This window comes from Triticum urartu, chromosome 4A, assembly GCF_056163025.1.
Source record: "Triticum urartu cultivar PI428250 chromosome 4A, HENAU_Tu73, whole genome shotgun sequence".
Taxonomy (NCBI): Eukaryota; Viridiplantae; Streptophyta; class Magnoliopsida; order Poales; family Poaceae; genus Triticum; species Triticum urartu.
Genome location: NC_141876.1, coordinates 436,911,670 through 436,932,594, shown reverse-complemented (window position 1 = coordinate 436,932,594; position 20,925 = coordinate 436,911,670). Strand labels below are relative to the sequence as shown.

Genomic DNA, 20,925 nt, shown 5'->3' with positions numbered 1-20,925 from the left:
TCATCACATCCTTTTGGCCATATCACATCACATGGCATACTCTACAAAAACAAGTTAGACGTCCTCTAATTGTTGTTTGCTTGGTTTACGTGGCTGCTATGGGTTTCTAGCAAGAACGTTTCTTACCTATGCAAAACCACAACGTGATATGCCAATTGCTATTTACCCTTCATAAGGACCCTTTTCATCGAATCCGTTCTGACTAAAGTGGGAGAGACTGGCACCCGCTAGCCACCTTATGCAACTAGTGCATGTCAGTCGGTGGAACCTGTCTCACGTAAGAGTACGTGTAAGGTCGGTCCAGGCCGCTTCATCCCACAATACCGCCGAAACAAGATTGGACTAGTAACGGTAAGCATATTGAACAAAATCAACGCCCACAACTACTTTGTGTTCTACTCGTGCATAGAATCTATGCAATAGACCTAGCTCATGATGCCACTGTTGGGGAACGTAGCAGAAATTCAAAATTTTCCTACGTGTCACCAAGATCTATCTATGGAGAAACCAGCAACGAGGGGAAGGAGAGTGCATCTACATATCCTTGTAGATCGCTAAGCGGAAGCGTTCAAGAGAACGGGGTTGAAGGAGTTGTACTCGTCGTGATCCAAATCACCGGAGATCCTAGTGCCGAACGGACGGCACCTCCGCGTTCAACACACGTACAGCCCGGTGACGTCTCCCATGCCTTGATCCAGCAAGGAGAGAGGGAGAGGTTGAGGAAGACTCCATCCAGTAGCAGCACAACGGCGTGGTGGTGGTGGAGGAGCATGGTACTCCAGCAGGGCTTCGCCAAGCACCGCAAGAGACGAGGAGGGAGAGGGGTAGGGCTGCGCCAAGAAGGAGAGAACTCGTGTGTCTTGGGCAGCCCAAACCTCAAGTATATATAGGGGGAGGGGAGGGGCTGCGCCCCCACCTAGGGTTCCCTCCCTAGGGGTGGCGGCAGCGCCCGGAACCCATCTGGGTGGCGGCCAGGTGGAGGGGGAGAGGGAGGCGCACCAGGCATGGGCCCTAAGGCCCATCTGCCCTTAGGGTTTGCCCCCCTCCTCCCCTTAGGTGCCTTGGGCCCTTGTGGGGGGGCGCACCAGCCCACCTGGGGCTGGTCCCCTCCCACACTTGGCCCATGCAGCCCTCCGGGGCTTGTGGCCCCACTTGGTGGACCCCCGGGACCCTCCCGGTGGTCCCGGTACGTTACCGATAAAACCCGAAACTTTTCCGGTGACCAAAACAGGACTTCCCATATATAAATCTTTACCTCCGGACCATTCCGGAACTCCTCGTGACGTTCGGAATCTCATCCGGGACTCCGAACAACATTCGGTAACCACGTATATCGATTCCTTATAACCCTAGCGTCATCGAACCTTAAGTGTGTAGACCCTACGGGTTCGGGAACCATGCAGACATGACCGAGACGTTCTCCGGTTAATAACCAATAGCGGGATCTGGATACCCATGTTACCACATGTTCCACGATGATCTCATCGGATGAACCATGATGTCGAGGATTCGATCAATCTCGTATACAATTCCCTTTGTCTAGCGGTATTGTACTTGCCCGAGATTCGATCGTCGGTATCCCGATCCCTTGTTCAATCTCGTTACCGGCAAGTCTCTTTACTCGTTCCGTAACACATCATCCCGTGATCAAATCCTTGATCACATTGTGCACATTATGATTATGTCCTACCGAGTGGGCCCAGAGATACCTCTCTGTCACACGGAGTGACAAATCCCAGTCTCGATTCGTGCCAACCCAACAGACACTTTTGGAGATACCTGTAGTGTACCTTTATAGCCACCCAGTTACGTTGTGACGTTTGGCACCCCCAAAGTATTCCTACGGTATCCGGGAGTTGCACAATCTCATGGTCTAAGGAAATGATACTTGACATTAGAAAAGCTTTAGCATACGAACTACATGATCTTTGTGCTAGGATTAGGATTGGGTCTTGTCCATCACATCATTCTCCTAATGATGTGATCCCGTTATCAAGGACATCCAATGTCCATGGTCAGGAAACCTTATCCATCTATTGATCAACGAGCCAGTCAACTAGAGGCTTACTAGGGACATGGTGTTGTCTATGTATCCACACATGTATCTGAGTTTCCTATCAATACAATTCAAGCATGGATAATAAACGATTATCATGAACAAGGAAATATAATAATAATCAATTTATTATTGCCTCTAGGGCATATTTCCAACACATCCCGCCGGCACTAAGTTTGAATTTTGAACTCTCAAACTGATTACACCTCCCCCCACGCTGCACTGTATGGCCTGCCAGATGTCAACAACCTAGCTTCTCAGGACATCCATACTATGGGCACATGTATTTTCTCTGGGACAAACATATCGGACGGTAAATGTAGCTACACCGCGGTTCGCCTTATATCAAACCAAACTATTCAAAAACCTTATTGGGACAGCCGCTTAGTTTGCTAACACTAGTACAATGTTTCTCATCTCGAAATGTGAAGATTTTCTAGCCTCATGCTTCTACAGTTAGGAGAAAATTTCAGCCGTCGCACTACTGCTGCTGATCAGCTTGGTCGCCCCCAACTCTGTCGCACGTGTTTTTCCTATGTCCCGCCACACCAAAGTTGCTGCATCTACCTTCTTTCCTGGGCACCTTCGGCGCGTCTCCTCGTTGCGGGCATGTAGTCTTCTTGTGTCCTGGTACCTTGCAAATACTGCAAAATCTGCTCCTCTTGCTAAGGCCTTCGTATGGTGGCCTGTCTCTAGCATTGGTGGGGTGACCTGCATTCCTCTTCTTAGCTAGAGGTTCAAGGCCCGCCAAGGCGCTCCCCTCATCTTGATTCTTGGTTTTTTCCACATTATCCCGTTTGCCGACGACTCCATTTGCTTGCTTCCTGTTATGGCCACGGTCTTCCAGGCCCAGCCCGTCCCTCTGCATGTCGTACGGTGCCATAACAGTCATGGCTTGCTTGAACAAGCCCATCAAAGTACCTTACGCCTCGACACTGGCATCTCCCAACCTGACCAGCTCTAGCACTTGCACGTACATTCAGTTGTGCCTGAATGTGAGCGTGCTAGTCGTTATCTGATCTTTCTGGTAGTGCTGCAGGTGCTCAGGAAAAATGTCCCTTGCATCCTTCATCCATCTCTTGACTATGTGTTTCTTTGGAATTGTTGTCATCCCCAAGTAGTCCATCACCTAGCATGCAAAACACAGGAATTGGCACTTAATATGCAGTTATCAGCGAGACGTGCTGTGATTAAATCCAGTGTTCCATTACTACCTTCAGAACATGGCAGCACAGCATGCCCATGTGCTCGAACAAACCACATTCGCACTCGAACTCCTCACCACCACTTAGCATTTTCACCATGAAGACTACTCTGCTCCACTTCTCTCGCTTCTCTGGCCTGGTGTGCATCGCCTTGTACAGAGAGTGCTTCTCGATCTCTTCTACTCGATAGCCTCCAGCCTCGTACAGGATTTGTCCGAACTGCTCGAACATTACCCGCATGTATATCTTACTTGCATCTATCTCTATTGAAGATTTCGTTCGCAACACCACACCGCCCTGAGTCCACGGAATGCTTCAGTTATTAGTCACAATCAAAAAAAAAATATTTGCTTGCCTATTTACCAGCTAACTTACCAGCTTCGTTCGCTTTTCCTTGTAACTTTCGTCCGATGCACGGTCAAACTGCAACCTCATGTATTGCCTCACGAACTTGTGCATCGGAGAACCCGGAGGGACGTAGCTCTTCAGCATATGGTTCGCACGCTCGCTCCGCTGTGTGCTCATCATCTTGGCGCAGAACACACCCTTGAAGTACGGCTTTGCCCATTTTTCTCTGATCTCAAATAGATTTGTCATATACTGGTGTGTTTTCAGATTGTGCTTCTCCAGCAGTTGTGACCAAGCCTCCTCAAACTCCTCTACCGTGAGCATGTGGTCCACCACTTTATGAAATTCCTGCCTAAACTCATTTCTTTTCGCAAACATTGCGCCCAAACTTTCCTTGGCTTTCTTCAACACATGCCACTTACACCACCGATGCACCGTGTTAGGAAGTACATTCTTAATAGCGACCTCCATAGCCCGGCACTGATCTGCATTTTTGACCGGCTCACGCGTGAGTATAATTGATGGCACTAATGAACCCAAAACGAAATATGAAAAATGAAAATTGCCCTACCAACTCACCTGTTAGTATGGTTCGGGGTGCCACACCGCCCATCATCCTCACAAACTCTGTGAACACCCACTCAAAGCTCTCAACCTGTTCATCTCTCAACAGCACCCCACCTAGGAGTATGCTCTGGTAGTGGTTGTTCACCCCAACGAATAGACCAAACGGCATATCCTACAGGTTCGTCCTGTAAGTTGTGTCGAACGTCATGACATCCCCAAAAAATTTGTACTTCAACCGACTATCTCCACTTGCCCACATTAGATTCCTTATTTTGCTCTGTTCATCCGCTTGTACCCTAAATAAGAACTCCAGATCTTTCGCCCCTAGCTCATCAAACACCTCAATTGTTTTCTGAACATCATCGTCAGCTTCCTCCCGGCTTATCTGGCCACACAGGTGCCTCAGAGATCTCTTCGTGAATGGTACATTCTCGACCGTACCAAAGAACCCCCTGATGATGCTGTACACCTTGCTTAGGTTGATGTTGTTCTTTCTTAGGTTCTGAATCAGGTCCCTAGTGTACACATCTATGTGTTTGTGAGAAGGCCAGTGCAACATCTCCCCACAATTTGGAGTCAACACATGGTTGTGCTTAACTCTATGCTCAGTAATATACCACCCATTGTCGAATGTCCTTAACAACCTAATCATAGCAGGGCACTCACATCGACACGACCGTGAGTTCTCCCTCAATGGTTTCCCCTGATCCAAACATAAACAGAACAGTGTTTCCACGTCAGCACGCGCCAGTAATTGACAATCCGTGAGAGATGTGTTCTGTTTAAACAACTACTTACCAAGCATCCACACACAATCTCTTGCATTGTTTTCCTCTTGTCTGGGTTCAGTCTGCTCTTGCCGTATCTGATGCCGAACCCATTCTCCCACGAATACAAATTGTAGAAGTCATACGCTTCTGTCAGTGAGTCGAATGTCGTCCCAAGTTCAGGCTTCACCACGTCATCTCCTTCTCTTTCCGCGAAACCTCTGATGGATTTCTCCAGGGCACCCATCCTCCCGGGACATGGTTTCCTCTCGATTGGATTAGCGCCAACACGTACTCTACATGTATTTTGTGTGCAATATTACAACGCAGGCATAAGATATGTCGTCGCCACTGCGTCCTATTGCCTGTTCTATCACCCTAACAAAGTAAAGGAATTGCACACCCTGGCACTACCCCCTCCCCCTGGTCTAGCTCCATTCAGTATCATACAATTACGACTTCATCTTCAACTCAAAACCCACCCAGGTAGCTCTCCCATGCCACATTTTTACTTCCCTTTTTGTTTCTACCTGAAACTATGCTATCTAAATTTCTAAACGTGAAGGGCTGTGTCATGCAAGTAAAGTAGCCAAACAAAGGCTGTATGGATATCCCCCCTAAATCGCCCACATTCGTAAGCTTAATTGCCCAGTGTCTTCAGGAACATATACGATAATTTTATACCTAGTCGTACTGACGAAATAACAAACAATCAGGACGCTGGAGGTCTAAACTGATTTCTGTAAGCCATGTACCTCCTAATCCATCCAGGCGTCTTCGGATCTGGCTTCACGGCCGACTCGCCGGACTCCGCCGGCGCGCTATCACCGCTCGCTTCAGCCGACGCCCCCCCACAACTGTCATGTGCAGCAACTGAAGAATCCCCAACAGCTCCGAATACACCTCCGTGCACCTCGCTCCCGTCGTCCTCCAGCGAAATCGCCGGAGAGCCCGGCGGCGACCGGAACATAGGCAACCTGCACACGACCGCCAGATCTGTCATCCAGGCACGCCGAACTGCACCCAGCGAGGGACACCGCGCCCAACTCGGTGTAGTCGATGGAGAGAACGTACCTGCAGACCAGATGCAGAGGGAAATCCCCGGGCGCCGCTGCCGGCTCTGTCGCCGCCGCCGCCGTCGCCCCAGTCGCATGTACTTCCATCGTAGCACACCACTTCTCTGTTTTTCCCCTGCCCCTTTTTCTCACCCCCCAGCCTGCGCCCGTGCTTTTTGGATCGATGTCACCCGGCCGAGTTATGTGTCTGGCGAGTACTCCGTGACACCATGTTTTTTAGTTCATCGTACGTGTCGAAAAAATCTGGACCATGGTCCACTACCGACAATCAACACCGAGACCACCAGTCCGTTTTTCATCCCCATTCACCCCGCGCGGGTCCGACCTGTGTCAGACATACGGACTGGCATACTAGCTGCGTACGCTTCTACGGTCTCCGCTCCCGCGCCGCTTGCAATACGGCTTTTTCCAGCGCTCGCACCGACTGAGCCTTAAATGCCACGCACCTGCCGATCAGGCCTTCTGGACGAGCGGGATAATGGGATCATATGGTAGTACGACCAAAAACGCCGCGTCCGTGAGATATTACAATGTATGCCCATTGCTTCTCCTATTCTGATTCGGATTGTTTGACTATTATATTATTTTCTCATATCTCTTATCTAATCACATGTTCCTCCGTTCCCGCTTGGACACTTGGTGCTATAAGCGAGCATGGAAAACGAAAGGCTTGCCATCGCCAAGGGCAAAACCACGCCGTGGCTTGCCTGGATGAAAAGCAAGATGGAAAAGGCAAAATAAGGCGATGTGATTGGTAGGAGTATATATATGAAAGTAGCTCAGCTGTAGAAAGAGGCAAACAGATACCCCTTCTCCTCCACCAATAGCAGCAGTTTCAGAAGGGCGACCAATGATCCATCACTACCATGGTTCGGCCGCCGCTTCTCTTTGAAAATAATGATTCGCATGGTCAAAGCAGATGTAACAGTCCGACGAATGTAGACCTGTGGGGCGGTACAACTGCCAGGGCATGGAGGTCGACGAATGCGGCGGAAAAACAGGGGTGTACGCCGACGCTGCATGCGGCCGCCGCAATTGCAATGGAACACGAACAACGCAGTAGGGCAGGCCATGGGAAAGAAGGGACTCACCTGCGGTAGCCTACGAAGGAATAATAGAGCATCGACCCCCAGGCACACGTGTCTTAGATGCTCGCCGCCGGGACGCAAGACGGCGGCGGTGCAGCACCGACGAATAGGGGAGGAGCACAGGGCTGGGACAAGGATGAACATGCTGGATGGTGCTCACATTGAACTGGGCTAGCTGCGAACGATTGGGCCCAGCGTCCGTTCGACTAGTAAGGCCCGATTACTCACCGCATGCCTTACTCGTTCCGAGGAGCAGCGGCCCGGGTAACGGTGCCTCGAGCGGTCAACATGCGTAAGTGATCTTTGAGACGACCAAACTAATCTGGAGCGTACATGGATGAGCGTGAACGATAGAGGCAACACCAAGGTTCTTCCCAGTGCATAACACGTAGATACTAGAACATAAATGCACGCGTTGCTGCGCCCGTATGTCTTAAGGGTAAATTTTTAAATTGTTAGAGAAAATTAAAATGATAGAAATGTCTGGTAATTTCAAGAGTAAAATTATAACACCTTGAAGTTGGTGGTGGGGCATGTGTAAGTAGGATGCAGTGAGTGAGATATTACGATGTATCCCCATTGCTTCTCCTATTCTGATTTGGATTGTTTGACTATTCTATTATTTTATCATATTTCTTCGTTCCCACTTGGACGCTTGGTGCTATAAGCGAGCATGGAAAACGGAAGGCTTGCCATCACCAAGGGCAAAACTACGCCGTGGCTTGCCTGGATGAAAAGCAAGATGGAAAAGGCAAAATAAGGCGATGTGATTGGTAGGAGTGTATATGAAAGTAGCTCAGCTGTAGAAAGAGGCAAACGGATAACCCTTCTCCTCCACCAATGATGACCCACAAGTGTAGGGGATCTATCGTAGTCCTTTCAATAAGTAAGAGTATCGAACCCAACGAGGAGCAGAAGGAAATGATAAGCGGTTTTCAGCAAGGTATTCTCTGCAAGCACTGAAATTATCGGTAACAGATAGTTTTGTGATAAGGTAATTGGTAATGAGTAGCAAGTAATAAAAGTAAATAAGGTGCAACAAGGTGTCCCAATCCTTTTTGTAGCAAAGGACAAGCCTGGACAAACTCTTATATGAAGGAAAGCGCTCCCGAGGACACATGGGAATTATCGTCAAGCTAGTTTTCATCACGCTCATATGATTCGCGTTCGGTACTTTGATAATCTGATATGTGGGTGGACCAGTGCTTGGGTACTGCCCTTACTTGGACAAGCATCCCACTTATGATTAACCCTTATTGCAAGCATCCGCAACTACAATAGAAGTATTAAGGTAAACCTAACCATAACATGAAACAAATGGATCCAAATCAGCCCCTTACGAAGCAACGGATAAACTGGGGGTTTAAGCTTCTGTCACTCTAGCAACCCATCATCTACTTATTACTTCCCAATACCTCCCTCTAGGACCAAACAATGGTGAAGTGTCATGTAGTCGACGTTCACATGACACCACTAGAGGGATGACAACATACATCTCATCAAAATATCGAACGAATACGAAATTCACATGACTACCAATAGCAAGACTTCTCCCATGTCCTCGGGAACAAACGTAACTACTCACAAAGCATATTCATGTTCATAATCAGAGGGGTATTAATATGCATAATGGATCTGAACATATGATCTTCCACCAAGTAAACAAACTAGCATCAACTACAAGGAGTAATCAACACTACTAGCAACCCACAGGTACCAATCTAAGGTTTGGATACAAAGATTGGATACAAGAGATGAACTAGGGTTTGAGATGAGATGGTGCTGGTGAAGATGTTGATGGAGATTGACCCCCTTCCGACGAGAGGATCGTTGGTGATGACGGTGGTGATGATTTCCCCCTCCCGGAGGAAAGTTTCCCCGGCAGAACAGCTCCACCGGAGCCCTAGATTGGTTCCGCCAAGGTTCCACCTCGTGGCGGCGGAGTCTCGTCCCAAAAGCTTGCTTATGATTTTTTCCTCGACGAAAGACTCCATATAGAAGAAGATGGGCATCGGAGCGCCCCCCACCCTCGTGGCTAGGGTGAGGCCCCCCTCTGGAACTTCTTGCGCTCAGTATTTTTTATATATTCTGCAAATAGCTTCCATGAAGTTTCAGGGCTTTTGGAGCTGTGCAGAATAGGTCTATAATATTTGCTCCTTTTCCAGCCCAGAATCCCAGCTGCCGGCATTCTCCCTCTTCATGTAAACCTTGTAAAATAAGAGAGAATAGGATAAGTATTGTGACATAATGTGTAGGCCCATAATGCAATAAATATCGATATAAAAGCATGATGCAAAATGGATGTATCAACTCCCCCAAGCTTAGACCTCGCGTGTCCTCAAGCGAAAGCCGAAATCGAAAAATATGTCCACATGTTTAGAGATAGAGGTGTCAATAAAAATAAAATACGGACATGAGGGCATCATGATCATTCTTAGAATAGCAACATATATATATATATATATTGTCATATGATCTCTTATGCTAAAGTAACAATTCAATCACAATTTCAAGTATGAATCATAACCCTCATTGAGAACCAACAAACTCTAATCTCAGTCATTGAGGCAATTGCAATTTATCATAACATAGGAAAGAGTCAATATAAGAGCTTTTCAGCAAGTCCACATACTCAACCATCTTTTAATCTTTCACAATTGCTAACACTCATGCAGTATTTATGGGTATGAAGTCTTAATCGGACACATAGAAAGATAGGGGCTTATAGTTTTGCCTCCCAACGTTTTACCTCAAGGGTAATGTCAACGATAATAGTTCATGAAGACTCACATCCAATTAGCTATATATATCAGGATCTTTCCAACACATTGTGCTTGCCAAAGGATAAAATGTAAAAAGGAAAGGTGAATATCACCAAGACTCTTATGTAAGGTAGAAGATAAAAGTAAAAGATAGGCCCTTCGCAGAGGGAAGCAGAGGTTGTCATGCGCTTTTATAGTTGGATGCACAAAATCTTAATGCGAAAGAACGTCACTTTATATTGCCACTTGTGATATGGACCTTTATTATGCAGTCCGTCGCTTTTATTTCTTCCATATCACAAGATCGTATGAAGCTTATTTTCTTTGCACTAATAAGTCATACATATTTAGAGAGCAATTTTTATTGCTTGCACCGATGGCAACTTACTTGAAGGATCTTACTCAATCCATAGGTAGGTATGGTGCACTCTCATGGCAAAACTGGGTTTAGGGATATTGGAAGCACAAGTAGTATCTCTACTTGGTGCGAAGAAATTGGCTAGCATGAGAGGGAAAGGCAAGCTCCACATGTTGGATGATCCATGACAATATAATTTATCTCAGATGTAAGAAAACATAACCCATTACGTTGTCTTCCTTGTCCAACGTCAACTCTTAGCATGTCATACTTTAATGAGTGCTCACAATCATAAAAGATGTCCAAGATAGTATATTTATATGTGAACCTCTCTTTCTTTATTACTTCCTATTCATTGCAACGATGACCAAAACTATGTTTGTCAACTCCCAACAACTTTTATTCATCGTACTCTTTATATGTGAGCTCATTACTTTCCATAAAATCCATATGATCTCTTTGTTTCTTATTATTTCTTCTCTTTTATTTTATTTAATTCCCTCAAGATCATAGCAAAATAATCAAGCCCTTGACTCAACACTAATCTTTATTATATAGCTCACGGACTCGATTACATAGAGGGATCATAAAGCAAAACTCACAACTAGATCATACTAAAACTTTATTCTACTAGATTAAGATATTACTAAAAGGATCGAACTAAAAAAACAGTAAAGATAGAAGTGATGGTGATACGATACCGGGGCACTCCCCCAAGCTTGGCAGTTGCCAAGGAGAGTGCCCATAACAGATACTCAGTTCTTCTTTGTTGGTGAGGAAGGTGGAGTTGTTGATGATGTAGGCTTGTCGTCCCTCTTCCAAGGCATAGTCTCACTATTATAGAAGGATGATCAAGTCTCCTGAATCCTCAAATCTGCAGCCAAACTCATCCTCTTGAATCTATATTCATACTCACAGTTTTGGTTTTGCAGGTCATAGATATGGGCTTGGAGGTGCTCGATTTTCTCATGAAATTTGAAGACGGCCTCCCCAATGTCCTTGACGTCCAACTTGTGGTTGTTGGTGAACTCCGTGATCATAATGTGATTGGAGTCGAGTCCACGCTCCACCATCTCCTGACACTTGAAAACTTGTTGCTCCAATGCCTCGAGCCTTGCCTCCGTGCTTCCAGTCCTCCTTGGTCCCTCAGCGTTGCGGATGTGCAACAACCCCTCACGCATCTCAATGGTTTGAGGGTGTTGCAGCACCTCCGCGGGGTAGGGGTTGATGACCTTCTCGAAGAACTTGTCCTTGGGGGAGCTTGGAAATGACATGACGACCTAGATCTGTCAGAAAAACAGCTTGAAACAATGACAAGAGATATTTGCGTGATACGGTGGTCAAAACCTTCAGGAGATTATATGATGAATTTTTACCAACTAAAAGAAGTATCTTGCAAGAAAACGGAGTCCGGAGAGCGCACGAGGTGCCCACGAGGCAGGGGGCGCGCCCAGGGGAGTAGGGCGCGCCTCCCACCCTCGTGGGAGCCTCGTGTCCATTCTGGTCTGCTTCTTATTTTCCTATTTTTCTAAATATTCCAAAATGGAGAAATATTGCCATTAGAACTGTTTTGGAGTCGGTTTACTTACCGTACCACGTACCTATTCCTTTTCGGAGTCTGAAACGTTCCGGAAAGTGTCCCTTATGTATTCCTCCGGGGTTATGGTTTCAATAACATTAGTTTAAACATTTATGGGATTACCTGAGATATAATGTTTAATTCTTTGACCATTCACCACCTTCGGATTTGTGCCTTTGAAGTTGTTGATTTTTATGGCATCGGAACGATAGACCTCCTCGATAACGTAAGGACCTTCCCATTTAGAGAGAAGTTTGCCTGCAAAAAATCTTAAACGAGATTTGTATAGCAATACATAATCACCTACGTTGAACTCACACTTTTGTATCCTTTTGTCATGCCATCTTTTAACTTTTTCTTTAAACAGCTTGGCATTTTCATAAGCTTGGGTTCTCCATTAATCAAGTGAGCTAATGTCAAATAACCTCTTCTCACCGGCAAGTTTGAAGTCATAGTTGAGCTCTTTAATGGCCCAATATGCCTTATGTTCTAATTCAAGAGGTAAGTGACATGCTTTACCATAAACCATTTTATATGGAGACATACCCATAGGATTTTTATATGCAGTTCTATAGGCCCATAATGCATCATCAAGTTTCTTGGACCAATTCTTTCTAGATCTATTAACAGTCTTTTGCAAAATTAATTTGAGCTCTCTGTTACTCAATTCTACTTGACCACTTGACTGTGGGTGATAAGGAGATGCAATTCTATGATTAACGTCATACTTAGCAAGCATTTTACGAAAGGCACCATGAATAAAATGTGAACCACCATCAGTCATTAAATATCCAGGGACTCCAAACCTCGGGAAAATAACTTCTTTAAGCATCTTAATAGAGGTGTTATGATCAACACTACTAGTTGGAATAGCTTCTACCCACCTAGTAACGTAATCAACAACAACTAAAATATGTGTATACCCATTAGAGGAAGGAAAAGGTCCCATATAATCAAAGCCCCAAACATCAAATGGTTCAATAACAAGTGAATAATTCATAGGCATTTCTTGACGTCTACTAATATTACCAATTCTTTGACATTCATCACAAGACAAGACAAACTTACGGGCATCCTTGAAGAGAGTAGGCCAATAAAAACCGGATTGCAATACCTTATGTGCAGTTCTATCTCCAGCATGGTGTCCTCCATAAGCCTCAAAGTGACACTTGTGTAGGATATGCTCCTGTTCATGCTCAGGTACACAACATCTAATAATACCATCTACTCCTTCTTTATAAAGATGTGGGTCATCCCAAAAGTAATGTCTCAAATCATAGAAGAACTTTTTATTTTGCTGGTATGTGAAGCTAGGTGGTATAAATTTAGCAACAATATAATTAGCATAATCAGCATACCATAGAGCAATTCGAGAAGCATTTATGACATTTAATTGTTCATCAGGAAAGCTACCATCAATAGGTAGTGGGTCATCAAGAACATTTTCTAACCTAGACAAGTTGTCTGCAACGGGGTTCTCAGCTCCCTTTCTATCAATAATATGCAAATCAAATTCTTGTAGCAAGAGAACCCATCTAATAAGTCTAGGATTAGCATCTTTCTTTTCCATAAGGTATTTAATAGCAGCATGATCAGTGTGAATAGTTACTTTAGTATCAACAATATAAGGTCTGGACTTATCACAAACAAATACAACTGCTAAGAATTCCTTTTCAGTAGTAGCATAATTTCTTTGGGCACTGTCTAGAGTTTTACTAGCATATTGAATAACATTTAATTTCTTATCAACTCTTTGCCCTAGAACAACACCTACAGCATAATCACTAGCATCACACATAATTTCAAAGGGTAAATTCCAATTAGGTGGCTGAACAATAGGTGCATAAATCAATGCTTAAGTATTTCAAATGCTTCTACACAATCATCATCAAATACAAAAGGAATATCTTTTTGTAATAGATTAGTCAGAGGCCGAGAAATTTTTGAGAAGTCCTTAATGAACCTCCTATAAAAACTGGCGTGACCGAGGAAGCTTCTTATACCTTTAATGTCCTTGGGACACGACATCTTTTCAATAGCATCAACTTTAGCTTCATCAACTTCAATACCTCTTTCAGAAATTTTATGCCCCAAGACAATACCTTCATTAACCATAAAGTGGCACTTCTCCCAATTCAAGACAACATTAGTTTCTTCACATCTCTACAAAACTTGATCAAGGTTGCTTAAGCAATCATCAAAAGAGGATCCATAAACGGAGAAATTGTCCATGAAAACCTCACATATCTTTTCACAAATGTCAGAGAATATAGCCATCATGCATCTTTGAAAGGTAGTAGGTGCATTACATAAACCAAAAGGCATACGTCTATAAGCAAAAGTACCAAAAGGGCAAGTAAAAGTGGTCATTGATTGATCATCAGCTGACACAGGTATTTGAGAGAAGCCATAGTAACCATATAGAAAGCAAAAATGTGTATGTTTGGATAATATCTCTAGCATTTGATCAATAAAAGGCAAAGGGTAATGATCCTTTTTAGTAGCCTTATTTAATTTGCAGAAATAAATTACCATCCTATAACCTGTAATAATTCTTTGCGGAATCAATTCATCTTTATGATTAGGGACAACAGTAATACCTCCCTTCTTGGGGACACAATGAACATGACTTACCCACTTACTATCAGCAACGGGATAAATTATACCTACCTCAAGGAGCTTTAATATTTCCTTTCTTACCACTTCTTTCATCTTAGGATTCAGCCATCGTTGATGATCAATAACTGGTTTGGCGTCTTCTTCCAAATTTATTTTGTGTTGACATAGAGTGGGACTAATGCTGTCGGTGTCAAAACCGGCGGATCTTGGGTAGGGGTCCCGAACTGTGCGTCTAGGATGGATGGTAACAGGAGGCAGGGGACACAATGTTTTACCCAGGTTCGGGCCCTCTTGATGGAGGTAAAACCCTACGTCCTGCTTGATTAATCTTGATGATATGGGTAGTACAAGAGTAGATCTACCACGAGATCGGAGAGGCTAAACCCTAGAAGCTAGCATATGGTATGATTGTATGTTATGGTTGTTGTCCTACGGACTAAAACCCTTCGGTTTATATAGACCCCGGAGAGGGTTAGGGTTACATAAGGTCGGTTACAAAGGAGGAGATATCCATATCCGTATTGCCTAGCTTGCCTTCCATGCCAAGTAGAGTCCCATCCGGACACGAGACGAAGTCTTCAATCTTGTATCTTCATAGTCTAACAGTCCGGCCAATGGAGATAGTCTGGCTGTCCGGAGACCCCCTAATCCAGGACTCCCTCAGTAGCCCCTGAACCAGGCTTCAATGACGATGAGTCCAGCGCACTGTATTGTCTTCGGCATTGCAAGGCGGGTTCCTTCTCCGAATACATCACAGAAGAATTTGAATACGAGGATAGTGTCCGACCCTGCAAAATAAGTTCCACATACCGCCGTAGAGAGAATAATATTTTCGCAAATCCAATTTGCTGACTTGTTTTGGCAGCATGACGTTATGTCATGGCCCGGCGATTATTCGAACCGTTTTTCTTCAACCAGCTCCACACATAACGCGAGGCGGTTTCTTGACACGTCTTGTCAAAGCAGAGATCGTGTTCCCCCAATTACGGGATTCTCATTAATGCGGTCGTGGGTAACCCAACCGTGTCTAGGACTCCTAGATTATAGGCAAGTCCTAAACGGCTACGGAGAGGACGCTTGATATTCACTCTCTTTATAAAGGGACAAGGTTTTCGCTTTTTCCCTCTCGCGCTCAATCGAACCTTTCCCCCGCCTCGAGCTCTAACACCCAAAGCCCAGGTTAGGTGCTCCGGATCTTCAATCATGTCCGGATCCAGCCTTCAAGGCCGATGGATGCCCTCCTCCATTACGTAAGAGGACATCAAGAAGTTGAGGGAGGCCAGATACCTGACCGCCGAGGTTTCGCATCGGCTGCCTGCTCGAGGGCAGGTCGTCCCTACTCCCAAACCCAACGAGAACATCATGTTCGTCTCCCACTTCCTCCGAGGCCTAGGCCTCACTCTAGATCCCTTCGTCTGGGGTTTGATGTTCTATTACGGGCTAGATTTCCACGATCTAGCTCCGGACTCCTTTCTCCACATCTCGACATTTATCGTCGTGTGTGAGGCCTTCCTCCGCATTACCCCTCACTTCGGCCTGTGGCTCAAGACCTTTGAAGTGAAGCCGAAGGTGATCGAGGGGCAACATGCAGCGTGCGGAGGTGCATCAATAGGCAAGATGGCAGGAGCTCCATGGCCGAAAGGTTCCTTTCCAGAGGTGTCTGAATTATGGCAACGGGAGTGGTTTTACATCACGGCTCCCAGAAGTGACAAGTGGGCGGCTGCCCTCGCTTTCCGCTCGGGCCCCCCACCACAACTGATGTCATGGATTAGCAGAGGTCTGAGCTGGGGTCCAGCCAAGGACATGCCTATACTGCAAAGCCGCATTCGAGATCTCTTCGAGGGAGATTTTAATTTGGTTGTGGTAATACAAGTTATGTTGGTTCGTCAAGTCCAGCCTTGCAAACACCGGCCCCTTCGCTTGTGGGAGTTCAACCCAGAGGGACCGCATGCCATTCAAAGTTTCCTCGGCCTGACGCACGAGGAGATGTACAAGTCATTCTTCGGACCTCAAGTAGAGTGTCCGGATATTACCGAGGACGTGGGCCTGAGCAGTAACCGCGCCGCCGAACAAGTAAGAAATCATATGGGCGAACACACTGTCTTTTATTCATCATGAAGTTATTTCTGAGAGTTCTCTCTTTGACCAGGACTAGCTAACAAAGGTGAAGATGATTCGGTGTTTGGCCCCCCTCCCTGAGGGTTTGGAAAATCTGGTATTGGAAAAGATGCTCGAGGTCGCACCTTGCCCGGAGCCCTCGAAGGAAGATACAGGGGGGGATAATACGGGCGGACGCGGGCCCCCATCGCTGCCAGTTCCAACCGAGGGAATGAGCATCTCCATGAAGGAGGATAACCGAGGGAGGAAAAGGACTGCTTCCGAGGATCCTGAAGCCGAGGCCTCCAAACGGGAGAAGAAGTCTCCCACAGAGGGTCCTGCCTCGGGGGGTGCTTTTGCCGTACAAAGTCCGCGGGGGGATCAGCCCTCCAACGAGTCGTAAGTGACCCAAAACACTTTAATAGTGAGGGTATGCTATCTTTTTTCTGAGAAAATAACCACGGCATATATCTTGCAGTTCGGGCCTTATCCCCTCTCAGCTGAGCTCGTCTTCGGGGGATCTTCTTCCAGAGATGATGGAGAGCGAAACGCCTCCCCCGGACTCCTCCGCTCAAGAAGCGGGCGACCCCGAAGTGTCGTCACGGAGGGCCTCTCCAGATCTAGTGAGGCTAGAAGATAATCCCATAGACCCCCGAAGTCCCCAGCGTCCGGCTCCCGAAGAGAGCAAACAAAAGAGTCCGGCACCGTCTGATATGCGGTCGGATGTTCTGAGGGAGCTGGTGGGGCGAGCGGCCATCTCAGGAGAACACCGTATACTGATGGGTACGGTGATGGAGAGAATTTCGTCCGCCGAAAGCGGATTACATGAAGCCTTTATGAGTCTACTGACAGGCTTTGAGGTACGTGAGATAATATGTGATAGTACTGCACATGTTTGGTGTGCCCTGTGTAGATAGTAGCCCCTGAGACTCTGGTTGTCATCGAGAACGGCGGCGAACAGAGGATCATAGTCCCAGGCAATAACCAGACTGCCCTTATGTGCAGGTGGTGGAAGCTCCGGTGGCTAGCCGGACTAGTGAGTTTGCCGAATTAAAACGGCAACTGGATGCGGAAGACGCCAACATCGGGCTTGTTAACAAGAGGCTTGACGAGGCACAGGGTAAGTGTTATTATCTGTGAACACCACATAGTAAGAGCAGCATGATGTCAGTATCTTTAATATGTTGTGACTGTAGATGGAGCTACCACCGTGGAAACCTGCGGGCAGAACTTGCCCGAGCCAAGGAGCAAGCGAGGATTAGTAATGCGGCTGCTTTGAAGGCGGCCGAAGAGTTGAAAGCCGAGAAGGCCGCACATTGTGAGAGCCAAGAGAAGATGGCCAAGATGGCAGTAGAATTAAAAGACATTGCCGACCATTGCTGGCTCCTTGAAAAAGAAAACCGAGTGAAGGCAACGGACCTTGAGAAGGCCATGATGGCGGACAAAGACACCCGCTCTGCTATGAGAGCAAAGAAGGAGGAGCTGCGGGAAGCCGGGGATATTGCGGCTGGGAAGCCCTTCATGCTACGGAGGAAGTTCGGAGATCCACGGTATGCCCCTCTGGATCGGCTGTGGAGTTCAACAGATGCGTATATGGACTTGGTGGCGAGTGCTGCCGATGCGGCCAAATACTTCCAAGGTGATCGTGAAGTGGACAAGCTATTCTGGTCGTAATTCAACATTCTAGAGCGTCCGCTTCCATTGACTGATCAGCTAGCCGAATGGGCCGAACTAAATAGGTTGTCCGGACTCGCCATGAGGTCTGTCGTGGATCAGCTATGGCCGGAAAAGCCAAAGCCGAACAGCTATTTCAGTTTAGTGGAGCGGTTCCTTGGTGCGGTGCCGCACATTAATGCGATGAAGAGGTCGGCGTGCATAGAAGGCTCGTGGATGGCCCTTGCCCGTGTGAAGGCATACTGGGCGGAGATGGACGCTACCACTGTTGCGGCGCAGGGTTCGGCCATAGGCCGAGTGGCTGCCGAGCACTATTTCGAGGAAGTTCTCGAGGGTGCTCGTTTGATAGAGGCCTAGTGCTCGAAGAATATTATGTTTGAGTGATATGTATTCTCATTGTAAACACAATGCTTTTATGAAATTTTATAAGGCTATGTTTATACTTTTGCCTGAAAGTAGTATGATGCCTCCTGTGCGGCCGTTTATGTATACATGTGTACAACCGGAAAGATTGCAGCCGTCGGCTTCAACCCCCATGCATATAATGCGGAGGTGCTCGCGAAAAACACGTGTTCACACTTAACCCAATGTCTTGGTCCTATTAAGGTGGTGATAGCGTAGAGAACGAGGCAACCAGACTATAATGCTTTAACACTTTCACTTAGCCATAGGAGTTTGACAGTGGGACTACTAGATAGCCCCTGGTGGCTCCGCACTCTCCCGATCTCGGGGTGCGTACATGCCTGGCTGGAAAACGGCCCTTTGTTAAGGCGGAGGAATTCTAACATTCCGATAGGTCATCGAGTGGTTGACCAGTCTCACGCTATATCATGACAGTCAGTTTTCGGCTTTCTCTACTGAGGTGCTCGTCCGGATGAACCAGGGCACAATCGCAATAGTTCTCCTGGTGCCGCCTTAGCCGGTAAAGCGGAACGTAAGGCACCAGAACACAGGAGCCGGGCAAACCCAACATTTGACCAAAGACAATGATTCGGAGCTGATGCATATAAGGCCAAACTCGCGACGCCGAACACTCCCTAAGGTATTCGATCTTTATGGTATAAACCCGGCCTAAATAGTGCCCTTTGTAAGAAGCCCCTTGTGTCTAGGTACGTGCATTATTCGGAGGTGGCCACATGCCAAGACGTCAGCATACTTCTCAATTGTGTTGAGAATTCGGTGGATGTGTATCAACAAGAGACAGTAAAAAAGGTTTACGCAGGGTCTTAATCTAAAAACAATCCTTGGAACGGGTCCCTGCTACACGTCTGCGTCTGTGTCTCCGTTGTGCCGTATCCTGGACGGGTGTAGCACGATGGTCATCTGTAAAAGAGAGGAATTTAGGTGAAAAAGTTGTCATGCAAGGAGATGGTTTTTAAAGAAACCATGTATAACTAGAAATGAGTATAAATTGCCGCTTGTCTGCGCGCGTTGGGCCCCTTGTATTTGTAATAGGGGTGTGGCCATCAATCCGGTATAAATTACATATAGCAGCGCCGGAATCGTCTAACCGCGTCCGTGGTCTTGACGACCTACCAAATACTTTAGTTGGCGAGGCAGTTTTTAGTGTGCGGCTGCCGAGGTAGTCGCATTCTCTTCGGCACGCAAGGATCGCTTAATACTTCCGTTCACTGTAATGATGCCGTGTGGACCGGGCATCTTGAGCGTCAGGGAAGCTTAATGTGGTATTGCATTAAAGCGAGCAAAAGCTTCGCGTCCAAGTAGTGCTTGATAGCCACTTTGGAACGGAGCGATGTGGAAGGTTAAATGTTCGCTACGGAAGTTATTGGGGAAGCCGAATATAACCTTTAGTAGCAGGGAGCCCGTGCAATGAGCCCCTGGGCCTGGCGTTACTCCTTTAAAGGTAGTATTGCTATGGCAAATTTTCGTTGGGTCTATCCCCATTTCGCGGATTGTATCCTGGTATATCAGGTTTAGACTGCTGCCACCGTCCATCAGGACTCGTGTGAAGTGGTATCCGTCAATTATTGGGTCTAATACCAGGGCAGCCCATTCTGCACGCCGGATACTTGCTGAGTAATCATGATGGTCGAAAGTGATCGGTTGAGACGACCAGTGGAAGGACTCCGCGGTGATAGGCCCTTGGGCATATTTTTCTGGGAGTGCCGTTTTGTTTCTTCCCTTGATCACGTGTAACACGTTTACTGTTTTGACTTCTGGTGGAAATTTCTTTTGTTCCCTAGTGTCTTGCTTGAGAGGCTCATCCTCGTCTTCGCTTGGTGTATCCTCCCCCTTGTGTACGGCGTTGAGCTTGCTGGACTGCTTGAAGACCCAACATTCTCTGTGGGTATGATTAGCGGGTTTACCAGGGGTGCTATGGATCTGACATATTTGGTCCAGAATTTTTTTTAGGCTGGACAGTTCGTCTCTGGCGCCTTTAGAGGGCAGCTTTTGCTGACCTGGCCGAGAGCTTTTGAATCCGGCGTTTACTGCCGTGCTCTTCGTGATGTCTTCTTTATTCCAGCATTTGTTATTGCTGTTGCGCCGTGATGTCCCGTTTCCATCTCTAACTTCGGATGTACTGGGGTCGCTGGTGCTGCATCTGGCTAGCCAGCTATCCTCACCCGCGCAAAAGCGGGTCATGAGGCTTGTTAATGCTGCCATTGTTCTCGGCTTTTTGTGGCCGAGGTGTCTAGCAAGCCATTCGTCACGGACGCTATGCTTAAAAGCTTCCAAGGCCTCGGCGTCCGGACAGTTGACAATTTGGT

The 20,925-nt window shown here is 46.7% G+C and overlaps 1 pseudogene; it reads right to left on the bottom strand.

The window, feature by feature from the left end:
* Positions 1 to 2,537: 2,537 nt before the first annotated feature.
* LOC125554787 (protein FAR1-RELATED SEQUENCE 5-like) lies at positions 2,538 to 5,817 on the bottom strand (annotated as a pseudogene).
* Between the last annotated feature and the right edge of the window lie 15,108 nt (positions 5,818 to 20,925).